Below are 17,718 nucleotides of genomic sequence, written 5' to 3' on the forward strand. Positions count from 1 at the left end.
AAGTCAACATTAGAAGATAGATGTTTTAACTTGTGTAATCTTATTGTTTGCTGCTGACATGTTTCTTGCTTGACTGAGTTAATATATTATCGTATCTTCTTCCAAACAACTGTGTTATCTGTTTTTCGCTTTATGCTCATTTGCTGTGTTGATCTAGTTTCTTTATCTTTCTCACATGTCTTCTTTCTTAAATCTCATTGAACAAAGTAAATGAAACTTGTGAACATAAATATTAATCAAGAACTTGGCCGCTGAGTAAAACTACTCAGCCCCAACTAATTTACTCAGTCTACTCTGATATCTGAACTTAATCTTCCGCTTAACTTAATATCAAAACTGAGTAGAGTGAAAATGTTCCGAGTGCCGACCTTACTCTGAATACTGAACTTAGACTTACTTGATTAACCCTTAAAATGTTTAAAGTAAAACTAAGTCAGTGGTTCAACCCTTACGGGGGAGAATCTTAAGAAGTTAAGAAAAGGTCAACCATCATAGGGGAGCTCAACACTGAGTTCCTTATTGAATATTTTTGCCAACATCAAAATGGGGGAGTTTGTTGAAACACCTTTCCACATGATTTTGATTTGACAAAATTATTTAACAAGAATTAAATCTCCATGATAAAAATATTCTAACACATTAAGTTTAAATGCTTTGATTTATTCATACTAATGTGTTTGTTCTATGTTGAGTTAATTAACTTATAAGACATTAAGTTGAAAGGCCCAAAGGCCCATAAGAGAAAGTCACACCCAAGTCCACGGATGAAAGCCTCACAGCCCAAGATCAAAACGCAGCCCGTACTGAACAAAACGCAAGCCCAGCAATGAGAAGGATCGAGAAGCGTTCGACCAAAAGCTTCAAGACGAAGCTGCTGAGTTGAGCGACAAGAAAGTCAGGTCAACGGCTAACCTGAATAAACTTGAAGACAAAGTATTTCTACTTCGGGTAAAGTTCAAAAGACGCAAAAAGATGTCTGGAAGACTCTACCATAAATGTGGAGACATTCTGTCTTATCTGACGAAAAGCTACTGAGCACTGCCAAAGACAGAAGATACAAGAATTTGATTGGCCGAGGACGTTGAGCACGTACTGAGTGAAAGCGACAGGAAGCTGTTTCCCTCCAACGGTTATTTCGAAATTCGAAATTACCGGTGCATCAAGTGTCACTATAAATAGGCCACTCAAACGCTTCATTCGATGCAGATCTTCAATCAAGTCGAAACGCTGACCAAATTGATATTCGAAGTTCTGTGAGAAAAGCAAAGCAAATCTTACACCAATTCCAACCTTGTGTAAAAGTCTAGAGTGATCTCGTTCATCTAAAGTGTCTTAGCAATTGTTGTTTAGGACAAAACAAACACTTATCATTTCTAGAAGTATAGAAAGGAGAAGCTGAGTGCTCAGTCATAGTACTCAGCGGTAGAAATAGGAGTGAGTAGAGGAATAGAGGAAGGTACTCTTGTATACTCAGCTTTCTATTGTAAAAGGTTTGTGCTCTACCTTTAAAGAGCTCAGTAGAGGATTCTGAAAAGCTCGGAAGGAATTCCGGGGACTAGACGTAGGCGGAGAGGCCGAACCAGGATACGTCTGCTGAGTAATATCTTTCTAACCATTATCTCCTTAAATTATTGCTTGCTATAATGCTGCCTAGTTAAACGCTAAAAAGAACATAAGCCGAGTTGAGTGAACTGAGAAGCTGAGTTCAGGAATAGACTCAAGTGCTATCTCCTGACTCTAGGACAGATTCAGACTTAGTCACCAGTTGACTAAGCTTGTATCTAAAACTCACTCAGTATCACCGTGCTAAAAGACTTTGAGAAAGTCTAAGTTAAAAAAATAACAGTCAGCCAAACGTGAAATTTTTTAAATAGTTCCTAACCCCCCCTTAGAACTAATATTGTCACGTTACACTGGACCAACAATACTGAGATGTGTAATTGTGAAAATAGAATTCTGTAGAGATCAAAGTAAAAGAATACACGCAATGTGATATGAAATCTAGGATAAATGCATACAATTCACTGATGCTTTTTAAGCATGTACAACCTTAACATGTGTATAATGTTTAAGTTATCAAGGCGATATATCTAACAAGTATATAGCAATAATGCTCTCGATGGTATGCTAGTCGTACGATCTATTTACAAATATAAAAGGAAAAACATAATGTGAATTTAATACGTGCGAATGAAAGATGTAATCAGGATTAAAGTCGTGTTCTAGTTGAATCCTTATAGAAATGGGAATCAAATAAAACCATATTAGCAATTCAGATGATATGATATCATTTGAGTGGAAGCATAATTACTAGTCCCAGTCTATATCAATTTCATAACCGGAAATTCTTCAAAATTGATATTCTGTTGTACATCACCATCATTGATTCATCGTCGTTTAAGTATAAAGTGAAGTTTCCATTAACCAAGGAGGCGACGCTTCTTTCTTTCCCTAATTCCACATACAAAACAGATCTCGTCACATGCTCCTTTTATAGCGCCTCTTGTAACAATCTTATTGTTTTCTTGGCATTGTTATGCATTGCATTTTCGTCATCAATTGATTAGCTCTCGTCCACCGATTCACTGAAATCAAATTCATGAGTAATTTTCTGCTTCCATCCCATGTCAAACAATCCTTCATTCCCATCTAAAATTTCATCATTTAATAAGAGAGGTTTTATTTTTGCTATTTTGGGTAGAAAAAAATATATATAAAAATAAAAATATTTCATTGACTTTTAACTTTTTAATACCGTTAATTAGTTTGGATTATTTTTACTAACAGAATCAACTTTAGGATATTTATTTATCAACTTTTAAACAACATAGTTTATATTTGAAAATAGTTTAAACCACATATTTTATTTCTATATTTTTCTTGCTTAAAAAAATTCTATATTTTTCTCTAAAATTAATATGCCAACGATATTTTTCTATATTGTGTTGGCCGGTTATACACAGTGAGCTGCTGGCGATACGTGCCGGATTGCAGCACGCGACGATCCTGGGCAGCAGAAAAGTCCTCGTCTCTTCCGATTGTCTGAATGCAGTAGCAGCACTCATAGGCGAGTTGGAACTCACGTACCGGTGTACAATGAATAATTTTTTGGTATTTAGAACTCAACCCAACTCAACCCACTAAAACAAATAGTTCATGGATTGGTTGTTAAAACCAACCCAACCCATCAGATATTCAAATTAAAAGGGTTGACTTGGGTTGGGTTGGGTTCAATATTAATTCAAATAATTCAAAATAACAATTATATATATAAAAAAAAACTATAACTTAGAATATTAATTATTATATCAACTAAAACAATAGCTGTAACTTAAAAAAAAATTATTAAAAAACTATTTTAATTCTTAACAAATATAACTAAAATATCAATTAAAATAATAACTTCACATTTTTTTTTAAAAAAAAGCCTATAAATTTATTCACTTAAATTTCAATTAACATACACGTAAAAACTATTAGTCCAAATAATGTAATGTTCTATCAAATTAAAATATAACAATATTATATTAAGATAACCTTCAATCAATTAAAAGGTTTTCGATAGAACATCATCAAACAACAATGTAGTAAATTGATGCGCGTTTTACGTATACGTGCATGTGAAGGCAAGTGTACCTTAGTCGTGTATCAAGTAATAAAGTGTAAGTAGAGTATCGTTCCCACGAGGATGGTGATTATAAGTATTAATCTTTTTGCTCCCTATCTATTATTTAAACAACCGAAATGTAGAGTTTGTTGGACAACCAAGCTAAGACTTTAAGCAAGAAATGAAATGAAAATTACACAAATTACGTGAGAGATTACTTATAATAAAAGAAACTAAGGCTTTTAGCTTCACTTAACCTCTCTGCTTGGTAATAACACTTAACCCCTTTTTAGTTGTTTTATCCTTCTTAAGATGGTGATTTTTCTTATTAACTATTAGTTCTCGAGATTGGTTCTAAACTCTTGACTAATTACTTTCCCTTGGTCCGGCTCAAGTAATTAATCAAGAGAAGCATTAAGTCTTCTTAGTTCCAAACCTTCGATTTATTACTTTCCCTTGGTCCGGCTCAAGTAATAAATCTAAGATTTGTAATAAGATTTAATCTAAACCTTTTTAACCTACTTTACCTTGGTCCGGCTAAAGTGATTACTTAAGATTCAAGAAAAACCGCTCAAGTAATTAGTTCTAAACTTTCGATTAATTACTTTCCCTTGGTCCGGCTCAAGTAATTAATCCAAAGAAGCATTAAGTTTTCTTATTTCCAAACCTTCGATTTATTACTTTCCCTTGGTCCGGCTCAAGTAATAAATTAAAGATTTGTAATAAGATTCATGAAAAACCTTGGAAAACAATAAGCCACACTAAATGGTCATTAGGTCCAACTTATGAATTTCGATTAATCAATTTAATCACGGTCAATATAAACGATTAATTATATCCAAGTAGAGAGTTGGCCCATCTCCTACAAGCATTAAGAATCATAAGTTAGTTCTCAAAAAAGGATAAAGATAACTTAAATAGGTTAAACGTAATTACCATATAATTAAGGTTAAGATCCACTTTTAGCCTTAGTTAAGAGGGGTTTAGCCCATCATTAGATTAAAACACACTTTAGAAAGATAGATAATAGAGTTCATATTAATAAAAGAGATTAAAGTTTAGAAGAAACCGTAATGACGATTACCGAACGAACTTCTTCGGTAACTTGAAACTTACTTTTATTAGATGAACTTTTGCACAAACAACACTCTAACAACAATAACAACAACACAAATAACTGATTCTTAAGGAGAAGAATCAACAAAATAACATTATAGATGGAGGAATTAAGCCTAAGCTTGGTGTGTCTTCAAATGGCACCCAATGCATCCTTTTATAGTAAAATGACACACAAAATTCCAAAGACCAAGTCATCCTTATGGCCTCCCACTCCTTATCATCTGAATTTAGCATTTAAGAGAGCATGGGGGAAGATTTTAATAATTTAGGAGTTGAAATGTCAAAGGAATCTTAGGCTTCAACATATTCATCAACTTTGGATAATTTTCTGGGCCTGATTCACTTCGAATTTGGAGATGATTATTATTAGACATTTGTTCATCTTTCTCTTAGCTTTCCAACGCATTTTGAATCGCCTCAATCCGAGTCCGTATGAGGGAGATAAGTTGAAAATACGAAAATGTGTCAAATCTGTCCTAGTGTGAACAATTGGACTTTATTTTACAGCACCTATCCGCGACGAAGTGCACGCTGGGTGTCACTAAAACTCCTTTTTCTGGTCCCTTTTACTCCCGAGTTGCCGCCTTAAGCCCCGACTTGGTTATTTGTGCCGAAAACCTTGTGAAAGTGCCTAGAAAACACACAAATTGGCTTAGATACATAAAATGAAGAAAATATACAAAAACCATTATTAAAATTTATTAAAATGGTACAAAATAACTAGTAATTAAATACTAAAAATTATATAAATTACGACGATAACAATACCCCCAAACTTAAGCTTTGCTTGTCCTCAAGCAAAGAAAAGCTGAAAACAAAATTTATCGTCGAATAAGCTAACGTAAAGATAGGAATTATTTCAATCGAAAATGAGCAAAAATTCTATATTCAAATCTCGGACTATTTCTTTGGATAAAATGATTTGTTTTTACACTCTTATTTTCCAAACCGACATTTTTCATTATGTTGAATAAAATTGAACCAATTTAAACACCTCGCATGGAAGTCACTCTTACGCTCAAGTGTTTAGGGCATTAAATTTTCGCTCAAATCCGATAAAAACACTAACTATTAAAAATTTGCATGGTCATCCAAATCTTTACCAAACACGACTGACTATAAACACGATCAAAAGGTCTTTAACGGGTTGTAACGTTGGTTGAGGGTAAAAGTATGGAGAAAAGGAAATTTGTGGGTAAATAAATTCACGAGTAATTATTTGATAGATTCTCAAGAGAGATTTTCTCTTTTAGAAATTCAAAATTTTGTAACGGAAATCTCTCTTTTATTTTTATTTATATATATGATACTATATATTTTTATTTTTATATCTATATTTTTTTTTCTCTTTTTTTTTGACTTTATATATATAAATATCAATATGAATTTTATTTATATGTATATATATATATAGAAAGTATGAAATATACGAAAATAGAGAGGTATAACCGTTATATATCGGTAGAAGTGTTTGTCTGAATTTCGTATTTATTGTGAATCATCATCTCAAGCATATTGGTTACTAATTACCCATAAATTTAGGGGGAACAAAAATGGTATTTATGAAGGGAATGCGGCTTGTAACGTGGTGAAATGAATGGAATGTCTAGGCTCGAAGGGGTGAACGACGGAAAATATGTTTAAGGTGGGCTATCATTTTGAGTATGAAATGTGGGGGTAAAACAAGGAAGGCCTTAATCATGTCGTGTTTTGAGCTAGACGCGTGAGGTTTTGACCGGTATTTGATGCAAATTCTCAAGTTTCGTGTAATTATGGAACACTCGTGAGAAAAAAATGAAGCATTAGTGAATGCTTTTTAAATTAGGCTCAAAAACTCACTTTGGAAAGGTAATGTGTGCCAATTAACTCAATTTTATTCATCAAAATGTAAATGTCGATTTGTTAAATACTGAGTGAAATCAAAAAATTTTACGTATTCAAAATAGTCCAAAATTCGTTTACAAAATTTAAGATTTTCAAATAAAGTTTCATCCTATCAAAATTTAACATTTATTCTAGACAAAATTTTGTTTGATTTTCTTGTTCGATTAAAGCAAAACTTTAGAGTGGAGTTTTTATTCAAAATTATTTAACAAAAATATTTATTTAAAAGCTAAATAAAGATAGTAAAAATAAAGAGAAAAATAAAGGTGGTGAAAATAAGGTGCAAAATAACACCAAAGTAAAAATACAGTGTAAAACAACATTAAAATTAGAGGTACGTCACACGACTGAAACAAAAGTACGAAAATAACAATAAAAGAGAAAATAAAAATAACGTTCTATCCTTTACTCCCATCCCCCATTAGTGTAGCATTTAGTCCCGAAATGCGAAATAAAACTAACACTAAAGTAGAAAGTAAAGGATAGAAGGACTCCCTGTCGAAGGCAACTGTCAGGATTATAGTGTGTGGGGTTGATCGGAGGTAGAAATTAAATGCTTAATGGAGGTTATCGCTGGAAAAGTCGCCGAAGATAGATGGAGGGATGGACGGATGCGCTGCAAAAGAAGAGAGAAGTTAGAAATAAGGAAGAGAACAAAAGTGGGGGCATTAAGCCCTCCTAATCACTCACCTCGTCGAGGTTGAGCCCAACCTCGTCGAGGTTGGGATGCACCTCGTCAAAGTCGGGATGCACCTCGTCGAGGTGATGAGTTCCAGAGACTTGCAAAGTCTTTGGAACTTTACACTTCGATGAGGTGATGTTCACCTCGTCGAGGTGGGAAGTTCCAGAGACTTGCAAAGTCTTTGGAACTTTATACTTCGACGAGGTGTACCTGTAGCTTTTTTTTTTTAAGACGAAAAACAAAACGGAAATAAAATTGAAATAAATATATATTATAAAAGTAAGAGTGAAAGTTGAGATAAAGAGGTTAGAAATATCGGGTTGCCTCCCGACAAGCGCTAAGTTTAACGTCGGTCAGCTTGACGTTATTGAGTGGCTAGTTGCTCATGGTCGGGGCATTGAGGTATACGACGGAATCGTTCATGCTTATGTCTCCGGCCTCGTATAGTTTCACTCGTTGTCCGTTTACTTTGAATGGTGCCACACCTTCTCGTTGAACCGCGACCACTCCCGAAGGGAATGTTTCGGTTACTTCATACGGCCTGTGCCATCTCGACTTTAACTTACCGGGAAAAAGTCGTAATCGAGAGTTGTATAGAAGAACTTTATCCCCCGGTTTGAATGTTCGTGGAATGATATGCTTGTCATGCCAACGTTTAGTCCGTTCTTTATATAATTTCGGGTTTTCATATGACGAAAGGCGGAATTCATCGAGTTCGTTGAGCTGCATCAAACGTTTTTCTCCTGCAGAACACATATCAAAATTTAAAAACTTTAGAGCCCAAAACGACTTGTGTTCTAGCTCTACGGGTAGATGGCATGCTTTTCCGAAAACTAGACGATATGGTGAGGCACCTATAGGGGTTTTAAAAGCCGTCCTATAGGCCCACAACGCATCGTCTAACTTAATCGACCAATCCTTTCGGGATGAATTTACCGTTTTTTCTAAAATGCTCTTTAATTCCCGGTTTGATATTTCAACTTGACCACTTGTTTGGGGATGATACGGGGTGGTTACCCGATGGGTGACTCCGTATTTCGCCAACAATTGGTCAAATTGCTTGTTGCAAAAGTGCGTGCCACCATCACTAATGATTGCTCGGGGTGTTCCGAATCTAATGAAGATGTTTTTCTTTAGGAACTTCGTAACCACCCGAGCATCATTAGTAGGTGAAGCAATCGCCTCTACCCATTTGGATACGTAATCAACTGCAACAAGCGCAAATTGGTTACCAAATGAATTCGGAAAAGGACCCATAAAATCAATGCCCCACACATCAAAAATTTCACAAACCAATATACTCGATAGGGGCATTTCGTGTCTACATGATATGTTTACCCGTTCGTTGGCACTTATCGCAAGATTTTACGAATGCATATGCATCTTTAAAGATCATAGGCCAATAAAACCCACATTGTAAGACTTTGGCAGCCGTACGGTTTGGACCGTGGTGGCCACCGGGTTCACGTGAGTGACAAAACTCAAGTATAGATCTTACCTCTTCTTCTGGAATACACCTACGAATTACATTGTCTCCACAAACCCTAAAAAGGAAAGGCTCATCCCATAGATAGTGTTTTGCATCGGCGAAGAACTTACGTCTTTGTTGGTATGTGAGCCCGTGAGGAAGTATATTACCTGCTTGAAAGTTTGCGAAGTCGGCGAACCATGGTAATGTTGATACGCTAAACAGTGATTCATCTGGAAAGAACTCCTTGATCTCTCTTTGCACGTCGGTTTTATGTGGTTCAGACTCCAATCGTGAAAGGTGATCGGCAACCACATTAGCTACCCCTTTCGTGTCTCGTATCTCCAAATCAAATTCCTGGAGTAGGAGAACCCATCTTATCAATCTTGGTTTTGCATCCTGTTTAGATAAGAGATATTTTAGTGCGGAATGATCAGTGTAAACAATAACTTAGAGAGCACAAGATAAGAACGGAATTTATCAAAAGCGAAAACAATTGCTAGTAGCTCCTTTTCGGTTGTTGTATAATTTTGTTGTGCTTCATTCAACGTCCTACTAGCAAAGTATATCGGTTGAAAATTCTTATCTTTCCGTTGTCCCAAACATGCTCCAACTGCCAAATCACTAGCGTCACACATTAGTTCAAAAGGTAAACTCCAATCGGGACTAATCATTATTGGTGCATCAATTAACTTTTCCTTCAATAGTTCAAAAGCGGATAAACATCCATTGGAAAAGTTAAACTCAACATCTTTCATCAATAGTTGGGTCAATGGCTTTGAAATTTTCGAGAAATCTTTTATGAAACGCCTATAGAATCCTACATGTCCTAGAAAGCTTCGGATAGCCTTAACAGAATTATGCGGTGGCAATTTTGCAATCACCTCCACCTTTGCCGGATCTACTTCTATGCCTTTACATGATACTTTATGGCCTAGAACAATCGATTCATTAACCATAAACTGACATTTTTCCCAATTTAGAATCAAATTAGTATCTTCACATCTTTTAAGCACTAGTTCCAAATTATGCAAGCAACTATCAAATGTTTTTCCAAACACGGAAAAATCGTCCATGAAAACCTCCATGAAGTTTTCAATCATGTCATCAAAAATTGCCATCATGCACCTTTGAAAGGTAGCCGGGGCATTACATAATCTGAAAGGCATTCTACGATAGGCAAAAGTTCCATATGGGCATGTAAAAGTTGTTTTCTCTTGGTCGCTTGGAGCAACCGGGATTTGCATGTATCCGGAATAGCCATCTAAATTACACATATAAGCATGTCCCGATAATCTTTCAAGCATTTGATCGATGAAAGGTAAAGAAAAATGGTCTTTCCGAGTGGCATCATTCAATTTTCGGTAATCAATACACATGCGCCACCCGGTTACCTTTCTTACCGGAATTAGTTCATTTTTTTCATTAGCTTGAACAGTTATGCCTCCCTTTTTAGGTACAACTTGTACTGGACTTACCCAACTACTATCCGAGATTGGATAGATGATACCTGCATCAAGGAGTTTTAGAATTTCAGTTTTCACCACCTCCTTCATGCTTGGGTTTAGGCGTCTTTGAGGTTGGGCCGTCGGTTTAACTTGTTCTTCCATGAAAATTTTGTGTGTGCAAATAGAAGGACTTATTCCTTTGATGTCCGCCAATGTCCATCCGAAAGCTTTCTTATGATCTTTGAGCACATTAATCAACTTTTCTTCCATTTCACCTGTCAAAGAAGAAGAAATTACAACAGGTAAGTTTGAGTTTTCACTTAAAAATGCATATTTCAAATGAGATGGTAGGGGTTTAAGGTTTAATTTGGGTGGCTCTTCCAATGATGATTTGGGCCTCGGTTTGTCCCCTCGAACGATTTTCTCATACTGGTCACGGATCCACATGCAATCCTCGGGGTCATAAGTCAAGTTGGCAACTTCTCGATCTATCACGACCTCCTCTTGATTTAACCCGAGATCATTTAACATTACTTTTTCCAATGGGTCTTCACACATGTCATTCTAAAAAACATCTTTAACAACTTCGTCTGTTATATCAAGAAAGTTACAATAGTCAATATTATCGGAAGGATATTTTAAAGAATTGAAAACATTGAAAATCACTTCCTCATCTTGTAACCGGAGAATTAATTTTCCTTGTTGCACATCTATAAGTGTTCTCCCGGTTGCTAGAAAAGGACGACCCAAAATTATCGGGACTCGATCATCCTCCTCCATATCAAGAACAATAAAATCAGCCGGAAAGATGAATTTATCCACTTTAACCAACACATCTTCTACAAACCCTTTGGGGTATGCAAGAGAACGATCGGCTAATTATAAGGAAACCTTAGTGGGTTTCGGCTCTCCTAAACCCAATTTTCGAAAGATACTTAATGGCATGAGATTTATGCTTGCTCCAAGATCACATAGAGCTCTTTCGAAATACATACCACCGATAGTACACGGGATAGCGAAACTTCCCGGGTCCTTCAATTTGGGTGGTAATTTATTGAGTAGGATGGCCGAACATCCTTCCGTTAATTTCACTGTTTCATTATCCTCCAATTTTCTCTTTTTGGAAAGTATATCTTTTAAAAATTTAGCATACATGGGCATATTTTCTAAGGCTTCCGCGAACGGAATATTTATATGTAATTTCTTGAAAATGTCGAGAAATTTGGAGAATTGCTTTTCTTGTTTCTCTTTGTTTAACCTTTGGGGAAATGGAATTTTTGTTTTGTAAGGTTGAACAAGTGGATCCGTAAAAAGCTTAGGAGGAGATGAAACTTGAGGTTGAGAAGTACTTACCTCATTCGTGGTATCTTTTACCTGTTTGCTCGGAGCCGACTGTAACTCTTTGTTGTTTCTCAATGTGATGGCTTTCACATGCTCCCTTGGGTTTGTTTCCGTGTTGCTTGGAAGGGATCCCATAGGACGTTCGGATATGGCTTTTGCTAATTGGCTTATGCTCGTTTCAAGCCCTTTTGTAAACGTCTCTTGATTTCTCTTCCACTCCTCCATACCTGCAAGACGAGATTCCATTTTTGCAAGAATTGTTACAATAGCCGAAGCTTCATCACCAACATTTCTCTTTTCATTAGGATTAAATCCGGGTGGAGGTCTTTGCGGATTTTGCACATTTTGATTATTAGTCCATGAGAAATTAGGGTGATTTCTCCAACCATTATTGTATGTGTTGGAATAAGGATTAGATTGCTTAAAATTACCCACAAAGTTTGCACTAGCGGTATCCCCAAGGAATGGGTTTGCCGCTTGACAATCCTCACTCTTATGTCCATTTAAACCACATAAATCACACAAATTATTTTGGTTCAAATTAGCCATTAATAGATCCAATTTTTTATTTAACTCATCAATGCCGGATCTTGATGACGAATCAACCAAATATGTTCCCGCTCTTGTTTCGAGGTTTTTCTCCGCTTGCCAATGAGAGCACCTTTCCGCCAATTCTTGGATTAAATCATAAGCCTCCGTTTGGGTCTTCTTAAGGATGTTTCCACCTGCGGCGGAATCAATTGTGGCACAGTTAGCGGAAGATAAACCATTATAGAAAATACTAACCTGTTGCCACTTCTCAAATCCATGATGTGGGCATTTCTTCAATAGTCGACGGAATCGCTCCCACGCATCATATAATGTCTCTCTCTCGGTTTGGCAAAAAGAACTTATCTCGTTTTTGTACATCGCCGTTTTAGATGGAGGGAAGTACTTAGCTAAGAATTTCTTAACTAACTCATCTCATGTCCCAATGGATCCGGCCTCGAGAGAATCCAACCAGTCAGCTGCATCATCCCTTAAAGAAAAAGAAAACAATTTTAGTTTAATAGCTTCTGGTGGTACCCCATTTTGCTTAAGCATAGAACAATGTTTAACAAATTTATTTAAATGGGAGTTTGGATCTTCTCTCGGATCTCCGCCAAATTGACCAGAGTTTTGTATAAGTTGGATCATTGCCGGCTTGATCTCGAAGTTGTTTGCTCCAATGGTAGGTTCCACGATACTTGAATTCATGTCCAAACGGTTTGGAGTGAGTAGATCCATGATGGAACGTTCCTCTTGTGCCATGTTTGCTCTTCGACTAGCCAAGTTCCTGTGGAAAGTACGCTCAATTTCAGGATCGGGCAATAATAAAGGCCAACTTAAACTTCTTGTGTTCATAAAACAAAACAAAATAAAATGAAATAAAATAAAACGTCTAAATTAATAGAAGTTTGACTAGATTAATATTATAATTCTACTATCCCCGGCAACGACGCCAAAAAATTGATGCGCGTTTTACGTATACGTGCATGTGAAGGCAAGTGTACCTTAGTCGTGTATCAAGTAATAAAGTGTAAGTAGAGTATCGTTCCCACGAGGATGGTGATTATAAGTATTAATCTTTTTGCTCCCTATCTATTATTTAAACAACCGAAATGTAGAGTTTGTTGGACAACCAAGCTAAGACTTTAAGCAAGAAATGAAATGAAAATTACACAAATTACGTGAGAGATTACTTATAATAAAAGAAACTAAGGCTTTTAGCTTCACTTAACCTCTCTGCTTGGTAATAACACTTAACCCCTTTTTAGTTGTTTTATCCTTCTTAAGATGGCGATTTTTCTTATTAACTATTAGTTCTCGAGATTGGTTCCAAACTCTTGACTAATTACTTTCCCTTGGTCCGGCTCAAGTAATTAATCAAGAGAAGCATTAAGTCTTCTTAGTTCCAAACCTTCGATTTATTACTTTCCCTTGGTCCGGCTCAAGTAATAAATCTAAGATTTGTAATAAGATTTAATCTAAACCTTTTTAACCTACTTTACCTTGGTCCGACTAAAGTGATTACTTAAGATTCAAGAAAAACCGCTCAAGTAATTAGTTCTAAACTTTCGATTAATTACTTTCCCTTGGTCCGGCTCAAGTAATTAATCCAAAGAAGCATTAAGTTTTCTTATTTCCAAACCTTCGATTTATTACTTTCCCTTGGTCCGGCTCAAGTAATAAATTAAAGATTTGTAATAAGATTCATGAAAAACCTTGGAAAACCAATAAGCCACACTAAATGGTCATTAGGTCCAACTTATGAATTTCAATTAATCAATTTAATCACGGTCAATATAAACGATTAATTATATCCGAGTAGAGAGTTGGCCCATCTCCTACAAGCATTAAGAATCATAAGTTAGTTCTCAAAAAAGGATAAAGATAACTTAAATAGGTTAAACGTAATTACCACATAATTAAGGTTAAGATCCACTTTTAGCCTTAGTTAAGAGGGGTTTAGCCCATCATTAGATTAAAACACACTTTAGAAAGATAGATAATAGAGTTCATATTAATAAAAGAGATTAAAGTTTAGAAGAAACCGTAATGACGATTACCGAACGAACTTCTTCGGTAACTTGAAACTTACTTTTATTAGATGAACTTTTGCACAAACAACACTCTAACAACAATAACAACAACACAAATAACTGATTCTTAAGGAGAAGAATCAACAAAATAACATTATAGATGGAGGAATTAAGCCTAAGCTTGGTGTGTCTTCAAATGGCACCCAATGCATCCTTTTATAGTAAAATGACACACAAAATTCCAAAGACCAAGTCATCCTTATGGCCTCCCACTCCTTATCATCTGAATTTAGCATTTAAGAGAGCATGGGGGAAGATTTTAATAATTTAGGAGTTGAAATGTCAAAGGAATCTTAGGCTTCAACATATTCATCAACTTTGGATAATTTTCTGGGCCTGATTCACTTCGAATTTGGAGATGATTATTATTAGACATTTGTTCATCTTTCTCTTAGCTTTCCAACGCATTTTGAATCGCCTCAATCCGAGTCCGTATGAGGGAGATAAGTTAAAAATACGAAAATGTGTCAAATCTGTCCTAGTGTGAACAATTGGACTTTATTTTACAGCACCTATCCGCGACGAAGTGCACGCTGGGTGTCACTAAAACTCCTTTTTCTGGTCCCTTTTACTCCCGAGTTGCCGCCTTAAGCCCCGACTTGGTTATTTGTGCCGAAAACCTTGTGAAAGTGCCTAGAAAACACAAAAATTGGCTTAGATACATAAAATGAAGAAAATATACAAAAACCATTATTAAAATTTATTAAAATGGTACAAAATAACTAGTAATTAAATACTAAAAATGCTATAAATTACGACGATAACATAAATCATCCAAATCATCAAGAATTTTTGAAATTCCAAATTTTCAAAATTCTAGAATTTTCGAAATTTCAGAATATCTAGAATTTCTAAATTTCTGGTATTTCAGAATTTTTGAAATTTCAGAATTTCTAGGTTCTAAAATTCCAGATTTTTTGAAATTCTGGAATTTCAGAATTTTTGAAATTTTAGAATTTTAGAATTTTTGAATTCTGGAATTCTTCAGATTCTGGAATTCCAAATTTTTTAAAATTCTAGAATTCCAGAATTTCTAGAATTTCAGAATTTTTGAAATTTCTAGAATTTTCAGAATGTCATAATTTTTTAATTTCAAGTTCCAAAATTTCCAGAATTTAATAATTTTTGAAATTCTTGAATTTTTGAAATTCTAGAAATATGAAATTTCAAAAATCCAGAGCTCTGAAATTCTAGAATTTAGGAATTTTAAATTAGGTAATTAATTTATTAGTCCCTATATTTTGACAAAACACACTGTTTAGTCTCTATATTTTCAAAAACACATGGTAAGTCACTAACCTTTTTCTCAGTGAATTATTTAGTCCTTCCGTCTGTTTGTTAGATTTTTTTACCGTTTATGACTTCAGAAATGACTAAATTACCCTTTACTATTTACCTTCAAACTTCAGAAGAGGAAATCCAATTTAGAAGAAGAAGCTATTTGTATGGAGAACAAAAAATAGAACAGGCCCAATGCTTACAAATTTGAACGATTAAGAAGAAAATCAAGAAGAATAACACTTAAAGTTGATTTCAGATGCATTAGAGTTTAAAGGAAATGAAAATAAAAGAAAAGAAGAACACAATCAAAATTGACTAATAGAATCTTCATGAGAGTCTAACAACAGAGACTAAACAGTTCACCGAGAAAAACGTTAGGAACTTTACCGTGTGTTTTTGAAAATACAAGGACTAAACAGTGTGTTTTGTCAAAATATAGGGACTAATAAATTAATTACCCTTTTAAATTCTAGAAAATTATGGAATTTTAGAATTTCTGACTATGAAATCATGTGTGTTTTTTAAATTAACCTTTGATTTTATAAGTTTTTCTTTGAGAATATATAATTTAATATTTCGTGGAATTAGAGAATATTATTTTTTTTTAGACGTTTTATATGAGAAATAAAAATATATATTTGTTAATTATTAAATAAATGAATGTTTTGACGAAATTATTTATTGGGTTGTCGTTACAGCCTCACATGCCCATATTTTATAAATAAATAAATATATTATTTCCAAGGAAACTATATATAATGAGTTGAAAAATATACTAATATTAAAGAATAAGTATGAAAAGAATAATATGAAGAGAATGATTTTAATTTAGTGAATGAATAATTCAAATTACATTCAATATTTTTTAATCCAACCCAACCCAACAAATAAATTAGATAATATAGAATATGTTGGGTTGGATTGGTTGGATTGGTTGGTTGGATATATTTTATACTGATACAAGAAATTCATGACATTTCGATACGTCTATGAGAGCCGACGCTTCAACAACGTGGCACACTTGCTGGCAAAATGGGAACTTAATTTCAATAAGCATAAAGTCTACTTACGGGGTGTTTGTTAGAGGGGATAAAGACACGAGGATAGGGATAAAAAAAACTGAGATGAGTTATCCCATGTTTGTTTTAGAGATAGGTTAGGGAGAAAAGAGCGGGATATACGTCTTATCCCTCAAATCTTATACCCAAGTGGGGGATGGTATAAGGAGGTGGGATAAGCTCCTGCGATTTTAATAGGATGGAAAAGTCCATCTTACCCCCTCAAATTAATGTTATGTAGTTTAAATAAGGTTAAAATAGTAAAATGTATTATTTTATCCCTATCCCACGTACCAAACATTGAATAATAATTCTCGACTATCATATTTTTATCCTTATCCCAACCATTTATCATTATCCTTATTCCTAATAGAATATCAAACGGCCCGTTAAAAGATTTTGATTCTTTTGTTCTACCTAACTTGTCTTTTTAAGATGGTTCTCTTTGCATAAAAAAAAAATATATATATTATCTTTCTCAAATAAATTATTAAAAATTGAAAATCTTAATTAATTAATTACACTGTGGATTGATTGATGTAATCCAAATTAATGATATATAAAAATAATACATGTACGAGGAATTAGAAATTTCCACCAAATTTAGAAAATTATTTGGAATACATTAAAGAAATATGCTCTTTGTTCTCCTCAAAACTTATGACAGAGTATTATATTATATTTATTGGTGTATATCATAAATTAGTATTATTTTATTTAGAAAAGGATACATAGCAGATTTTTTTTTTTTTTACAAGTTTATGTTATTTGAGTAGTTGAATTTGACTGAGAGCGCCTAATGCGGAGTCATATGAGGCTCGACCGGTAAAATAAAATAAGAAGTCAAAGAAGAGCTAAGTTCGGTAAACTCATTCCGATATCTAAATCAGAAGGTGTTGTGAGGATTGAAAAATAATGACTATTTGTGAAATAGTAATATTAACGTACCATTTAACGTAGCCATAACTACTTATTTATAGGGTTCGAGCGATATCCTAATCCTATCATGAAAATTACCCTAAGTAAAGAACGTTACATGGAGGTGCTTAATTGGTCACATTTTTACATGTAATATCAAAATTATCCATAAAACGTGACATGTTCTAATTCATTTCATATAATATCAGTTTATACAACATAAATTACGCTAATTAATGTATGTTGGACTAAATTGTATTATGTGGATCTTACTTATATAACGAATTCAAA

General features: G+C 34.4%; 1 non-coding gene across 1 annotated transcript; it reads left to right on the forward strand.

Annotated features, from left to right (window-relative positions):
• The first annotated feature begins 12,351 nt into the window (after positions 1 to 12,351).
• On the forward strand, positions 12,352 to 12,458 carry LOC136221328 (small nucleolar RNA R71). The gene has a single exon (XR_010685100.1). It is a non-coding gene; the product is annotated as a small nucleolar RNA R71 (small nucleolar RNA).
• The last annotated feature ends 5,260 nt before the right edge of the window (positions 12,459 to 17,718 follow it).

Source organism: Euphorbia lathyris, chromosome 2 (assembly GCF_963576675.1).
Source record: "Euphorbia lathyris chromosome 2, ddEupLath1.1, whole genome shotgun sequence".
NCBI classification, from domain to species: Eukaryota; Viridiplantae; Streptophyta; class Magnoliopsida; order Malpighiales; family Euphorbiaceae; genus Euphorbia; species Euphorbia lathyris.